Source organism: Triplophysa rosa, linkage group LG2 (assembly GCF_024868665.1).
Source record: "Triplophysa rosa linkage group LG2, Trosa_1v2, whole genome shotgun sequence".
Classification (NCBI taxonomy): Eukaryota; Metazoa; Chordata; class Actinopteri; order Cypriniformes; family Nemacheilidae; genus Triplophysa; species Triplophysa rosa.
In genome coordinates this window covers 31,750,214-31,756,757 of record NC_079891.1, presented here as the reverse complement: position 1 = coordinate 31,756,757, position 6,544 = coordinate 31,750,214, and positions in this window count along the sequence as shown.

Sequence of the window (6,544 nt, the reverse complement as noted above, 5' to 3'; positions counted from 1 at the left end):
AAGCTAAAGCACTGTGAGCTCTGTGCGCACAAGTACTACCATTCTCATCTGCCTTTTCATTAGTCGGTTTCGAAGCTGTATAACCCTGCTGGATAAACAATGCAAACTCTAATGGTTTTCATTATAAATAACATTATGAACCACTGGCTGTTTACAATCATTAAAACCAATACAAACTCCCTTTATGTAGTGTGATTTAGGCCTTATTCCAGTTAGATTTAACGTTTTTCTATTGATTTATATCCGCCAGATAATATCCAACAGAGACCACTACATTCCTTTAAAACCAATACAATTCTCTTTATAACCATTAAATCCATTAGATGTCTATCGATTCTTCTTTCCAGCACATATGTAACTGTATAGTCTTCACAAATATATTGTAGCACATATTACATTTTAATTTGAATATACATTTTAAAAGATATCACAAATAAAGTGCACATAATAGCAAAGTTTTACACGCAAAAAAAGTTCCTTTAAATACAAAATCAGTTTAAAAATGATGTACAGCTGCAATAAATGTATTTATTTTACACATTGTGGAGTAGGTTATTTCGTGACGGTGAGCCACATATAGCACATGCCTGGTTTATTCATACCGTCAGATGAATGCACATACATCAACCTTTGTCAATCTTATGGGTGCAATGTACTGTATTCAGAGTGTACATTTTTTTTTTGTGCTCTATACAATTGCATTCAAGCTTTACATTTTATGAATACAACAATCCTGTAAATCTGTGCTTACCAGTGTACCAGCATTCTAATTACGTTTGTATTGAAAGTTTAGCTTATAGTGCGTGCATGCATGTGTGCTCCCTGGGAATCAAACCTTGAGCCTTTGTATCGCTAACACAATGCTCTACACATTGCATTACAGAAACACCGTAGAAGCTGTTCACAGTGTTTCGGATGTACAGTACGTGTTTTATTTAATCGCTGGAGAAGCGGTATCCAGGGATCGAATAAGCCCTTCAATACCTCTCCTTTCTGATCTATCATTTTTAAAAGAAAACTTAGTGATGGTAGCGAACTCAAATACAACATACGTTTGGCAGAATTCTATGAGGGATCATTGCAGCCAAATAATCATTTCAGCACATGCTCTACTGTAGTGTAGTCACAGTAACCTTATTTGATCTTTGTGACAGACACTCACAATGAACTAATTCATCCTGAATGCTTCCGACTCCTTTCAACAGGAAAAATGGGGAATTGTTTTTCATATAAGCTCTAAAATGTATAGCTAACTGTGCACCACTAGAATGTCAGTCTTTCACATCGCTGTTGGATGATCTTATGTCCTGAGGTTTGATTTGTTGAAATTCAACAGATACTGCACTGGAATGGCCACAATACATCTAGAAATGGACATAAATGAAAATTTGGAATGGTCTCTTAATTTTTTCCATTGCTGTACATTTCAATGATAGTTTTGAGGCTGTATGTGTGTCAGGTTGTGGGGATCAGATCAGATGATTCCAAAACTAAATGTCTTAATAAAAATGAACATTAATTTGTCCCTATATGTAGACAAAATACATTTGAATAAATGTATTCAATTGAAAAGACCATGAAATATTTGATGAATATAGCAAAAAATATATAAATAAACTTTAAATTAAAAGAAGAACTATTCATACACGTTTGTACTTCATGTTTGCAATAGAGCTGCACTACATAAATGCAGTTCAATGTTCTTTGCTTTTTTTTGTACAGAAGGCTTATTTGATTCTGGTTTTCATATTAAACTGACTTTTCCAGATAAAACACTCGGCATGCAGTAACCCTCGCTGGCTATGCGTCTTGCATCACTTGCTGTTCAAGACAAAGCCACCACACTCAGCGCGCAAAAAGGCTCTCATGTCTCCTTTCAAAAGGTGAGTCAATAGGACACTTTTAAAAGTGTTGCTCTCGTTCTTTTATAGACCAGCAGCCACTCCAGTGATAAACACAGCTATCATGCAAACTACCTGAATTAGTCGAACCTGACACAAATATGTTTGGGTTCCAATCTCTCTTGACCACAGAATTACAGCACACAATTTAAATGTATGGTGGTTTTGACGGGTAAATGAGAAGTCCATGTCTCACACTCTTGTTGATTTTATACACAGAAGTATCACACTTCTGTAATTACTCAATTTGAATGGTGTGAAACACAAAAATGTAAATAAAGTCATTATTCACCTGCACGGAATAACAATGCGCTGACTTCTAGGGATGTAACAATATTATCGATATTGTGTTATCGCAATAGCAAAATTTTCTCAATATTATCGTCGTCGCATGACTGTATGAAACGATAGGTCTTCTGGGTTTAACATAGAGAATGTTTGAAAAACTAATAGATGTTTCCTTTGGCAAGGTCCATCTAGTGCAATTTATTTTATAAAAGGGATTTTTAGGTCATTTAACCCATCTCATACTATAACTTATACCTCTAAGCAACAGTTATGATTAGAGGATAAAGAAAAGAGGATGCTTATGGCACGTTTCCAATTCATCATTTGCAGTGTTGGGTGTAACTAGTTACTAAGTAATTAGTTACTGTAATTTAATTACTTTTCCCTTGGAAAAAGTAAAGTAAGGGATTACTCTTATTTTTCTGTAATTTAATTACAGTTACTTCTGATGTAATTAAACTAAATACTTTGTGTAATATGTGTGTGCAGAAGAGGAATTGACATCAAAATTCAAAGTCTAACTTTAAAATCCGTGCTTTAATGTATAATTCTCACATTTGTAATTAATAATAATACTTTATGTCGTTTTATATTATTTATTTGAATGAATTAAAAGAGCCGTTTCATGTATATCCTTGAATCACTTAACTCATCAAGGTTGATGATATAGAAAGTAATTAGTAATAAGTAATGAAATACTTTTTGAAGAGAGTAACTTGTACAGTAATCTAATTACATTATCGAATGTGTAATTAGTAACTAGTAATTAATTACTTTTTCAGAGTAATTTACCCAACACTGATCATTTGACATATTGCAATAAATACCTTACCGTGGACTTTTTACCGAAGTATTATCGTACAGTGAGATTTTGATATTGTTACATACTGACTTCTCATTTGTGTTGGGATTAAAAATGACTTCTTGAATTTTTCTGTAAAAGAAAAAAAAATCACAGCATGACAAAAAAATTATGACAGAATTAAAATTGTGGGTGATTTCTTTAACATTTACAATGACAACTCTTTCCCAAGACACATTTTAGCTTGCGTTATTTTTGTAGCAAGTTGTCTGCACCTGCCAGAGCATCTACAACTATTAGTTCTGTATTACACTACTCATGAGCTTACATGGTTGTTTGATCTTGTCTGCTAGGTCAAAAATTAACAACCCACCATAAAAACCTGTGGACGGGTGTCTGCTTAACCTTTGCTAGACCTTTAGGATGCCGTCACATTGGAATTGTATAACAATCATGTAACATTATGAGTGAAAAGATTGTGCAGTTTGACATTTCGGCTAGATTTGGCTTTGCAAAAGTCTACTGTGCTTCCATACGTTCGGTGTTACAAGTTTTATTATATTTTAAAAGTTTGTGTAGTTTTTTGTGTGTAGTTTACATAATTTTGCAAATGCATAAAACTGCTTCTACTGTAGCTGTGGCTAGCTGGTTATGATATACAGTAAGTCTTTATTAAAGATTGTGAAGATACCTCAAATGCTTATAAATAAAGGATAAATATTATTAAAAAATATACTTTATAAATAAAATTCTCAAGTCGAATGGACTACTCACGTTTATGGTGGTTTTTAATCATTTTTGGAGTTTGGTGACCTATTCACTTTTATTGTATAGAAAAGAGCTTTGTCAACATTCTTGCATTGAGTGAAACACTTTTATGCCATTTGGTAACCACATTAGTGTGATTTCATTCATTCATTTATGTGTGAACTTTTTCTTTAAAGGGGTCATATGGCGCGAACACGTGTTTTTACGTGTCTTTGGTGTGTTATAAGTTGCCCATGCATGTATTAGACACGTAAAATTGCAAAAATGAAAGTGTCGGAACAAAAGATGCATTCCATCTAATAGTGAATGCTCACCCAGACCTGCCTGAAACGCCTCGTGTAGCCACACCCCCACAAATCTACGTCAGTTCGTGGTCTAATTTGACTAAGACCGCCCAAATATATACGCAAGTAAGGTGGGCGTACCTGTCAGTACAATTGCTTTGGAACCTGATGTTCCAAATATGGTAAGAGGCGTTACATTTCCATCACACGCTTGCAGTATTTGAATAATCACTACGCTACTGGTTAACTGGCCAATCATAGCACACCTCGCTTCGATGAGCTTTGTAAGAAATCTGCATGTTTCGGTATGCACGGTATGCAAAATACAGCGTTTTTAACCTTAAATCGTGTAAACACATTGCATTACATCTAAAACAAACAATAATATTCGTTTTAGCCGTTTCATATGACCCCTTTAAGGAATGATAACCTTGAGGAGTGTAATTCCTATAGTTGCCACTAGATGGAATATTGAGGGTTTTCAGTTCCCAAAAGAAATGGTTTTGTGTTGCTGAAATTTGTGTCATTGAAGTCTAAAATGATTTTCCGATTTCTTACCCTCTAGGTGGCCGAATGGAATTAGACTTTGCTGAACAACAGGTTTATTTTTGTAAACTCCATCTCATTTGATTTAGGAGTGCTTCTGTTTGGCTTTAGTTTGTTTGTGTTGTGTTGTGTTGTGTTGTGTTGTGTTGTGTTGTGTTGTGTCGTTTCTTGTTTTTGTTTCCCCAGTGGAGGGATTCCAGACAATGATCTTGGCAGAAAATAAACAGCTTATATATTCTGTAAAGCTGGATAAGATGAAGCTACACCAAAGCTTTGTTTATAAATCAATAATCTGGAAGGCTTTTGGATGCAATTTCTTCTAGTTGTTGCATCCAGTTCTTCTCGATCTTGTATCTAGTTTCTGATGTATTTCAGTTGGTATCTATATCTATCTAGAACCTCTACCTATTATACATTATAATTGGTTGGAATTATAAACATGCTCCTCGGGAACATTCATTTAGACTTCAGTTTACTTGATAGGTTGTTAACTGTCTTAGGCCCGATTCACAGCGAGCTGCACTGCGTTCTCCTTTTTTTCCAAATTGCCTGGACTTTGCGCTCTCCTGGCATGTTTCGTCGCTAAGCAACCATGGGCCACGATAGCCATTGAGACGAGGAGGTATAAACAAAGCATATGGATTATATGCACTGAAAATACCTTGCAATAACTCTGCTACTATAGATTTAGTTATGCTGTGATCATCTGTGTTTCCATTTTCATTGAGCTTGTCTATATTGGCTGGTTGGTTCTTGTCACATGACCTGCGGTGCGCTTGCGGCTTTATGAAAAGTTGAGATTTTTTCACCTCGATGTGTGGGCGTTGCGACTGCGTCGCCCCCTATGTCCGCGCGCCTACATTTAAAATAACGAATATGCGCGCAGAAAAGACGCGAAATGTGAATCGGGCAATAGTCTTGCTTTTTAAATAAAACTCTCTGTCATCTAGACTGAACTGTTAGCAAGATGACAAAGATGTCATAAGAGATTAGTCTAAGATAACAGTACCATATTTGCAATAAAACTGGAACTGATCTTATAGGATGTGTACTTCTAATTGGGAGCTCCACATCATATAGACATGCTGTAATTGTCAGTATGTGAGTCCTGTTAATCAGAATGAAACAAAGTCCTTGCCTTACTAGTCACAGAGAAGATTTACAATGTAAAGACATCTTAAAATGACAAACACAAAGTGAAGTATATACAGCCGCGGAAATAAATAAGAGACCATTGCAAGCGTTCATTTAATCAGCATTTCTAGATGTATTGTGGTCATTCCAGTCCAGTGGCTGTTGACATCCAGTCATGCAACAGCAATGTGAAAGACTGACAGCATGACAAGACATGAAAACCGTGATCAACAATTTTTTTTATGTGAACTTCGATTTCGAACTTTTCCTAAATACATGTACAAATATTACTGTTGTACAGCTTAAGTGAATGTTAACTTGTTTTCTTTGCAGTATTTGAGGTCTGAAAAAAATACAGAGCATCTTTTCTGTTATTTTGACCTGTTTCTCCAGTTTTCATTTTCTGCAAATAAATGCCGAAAGAAGCAATATTTTTATTTGAAATAAAATATTGCTTATATTGTCAGTAGTTCACAGAATAAAACAAAAATGATCATTTTACCTAAACACATACCTATAAAGAGTAAATTCAGAAATACTGTTTTTGCATTACCATTTATTTACAAAACAAAACTCCTCTCTTGTTGCCACATGAAGCATCAATGACCTCCTATGACCATTTGTGTGTGTCATGAGTGACAAAGCTGGATTAAAAAAAAACATATATCCACTCTGAGAACAGGATCATTTGAGTAAATTCAGTGATTTTTTTTGTCTTGTGGAATACATGTAAATGTAAGTGACTTTAAAGTGAGGCCATGACAGTAATGCCTTCAACTTAAGAATGTACATATATTTCAGGATGTGGTGCATCCCTGAGA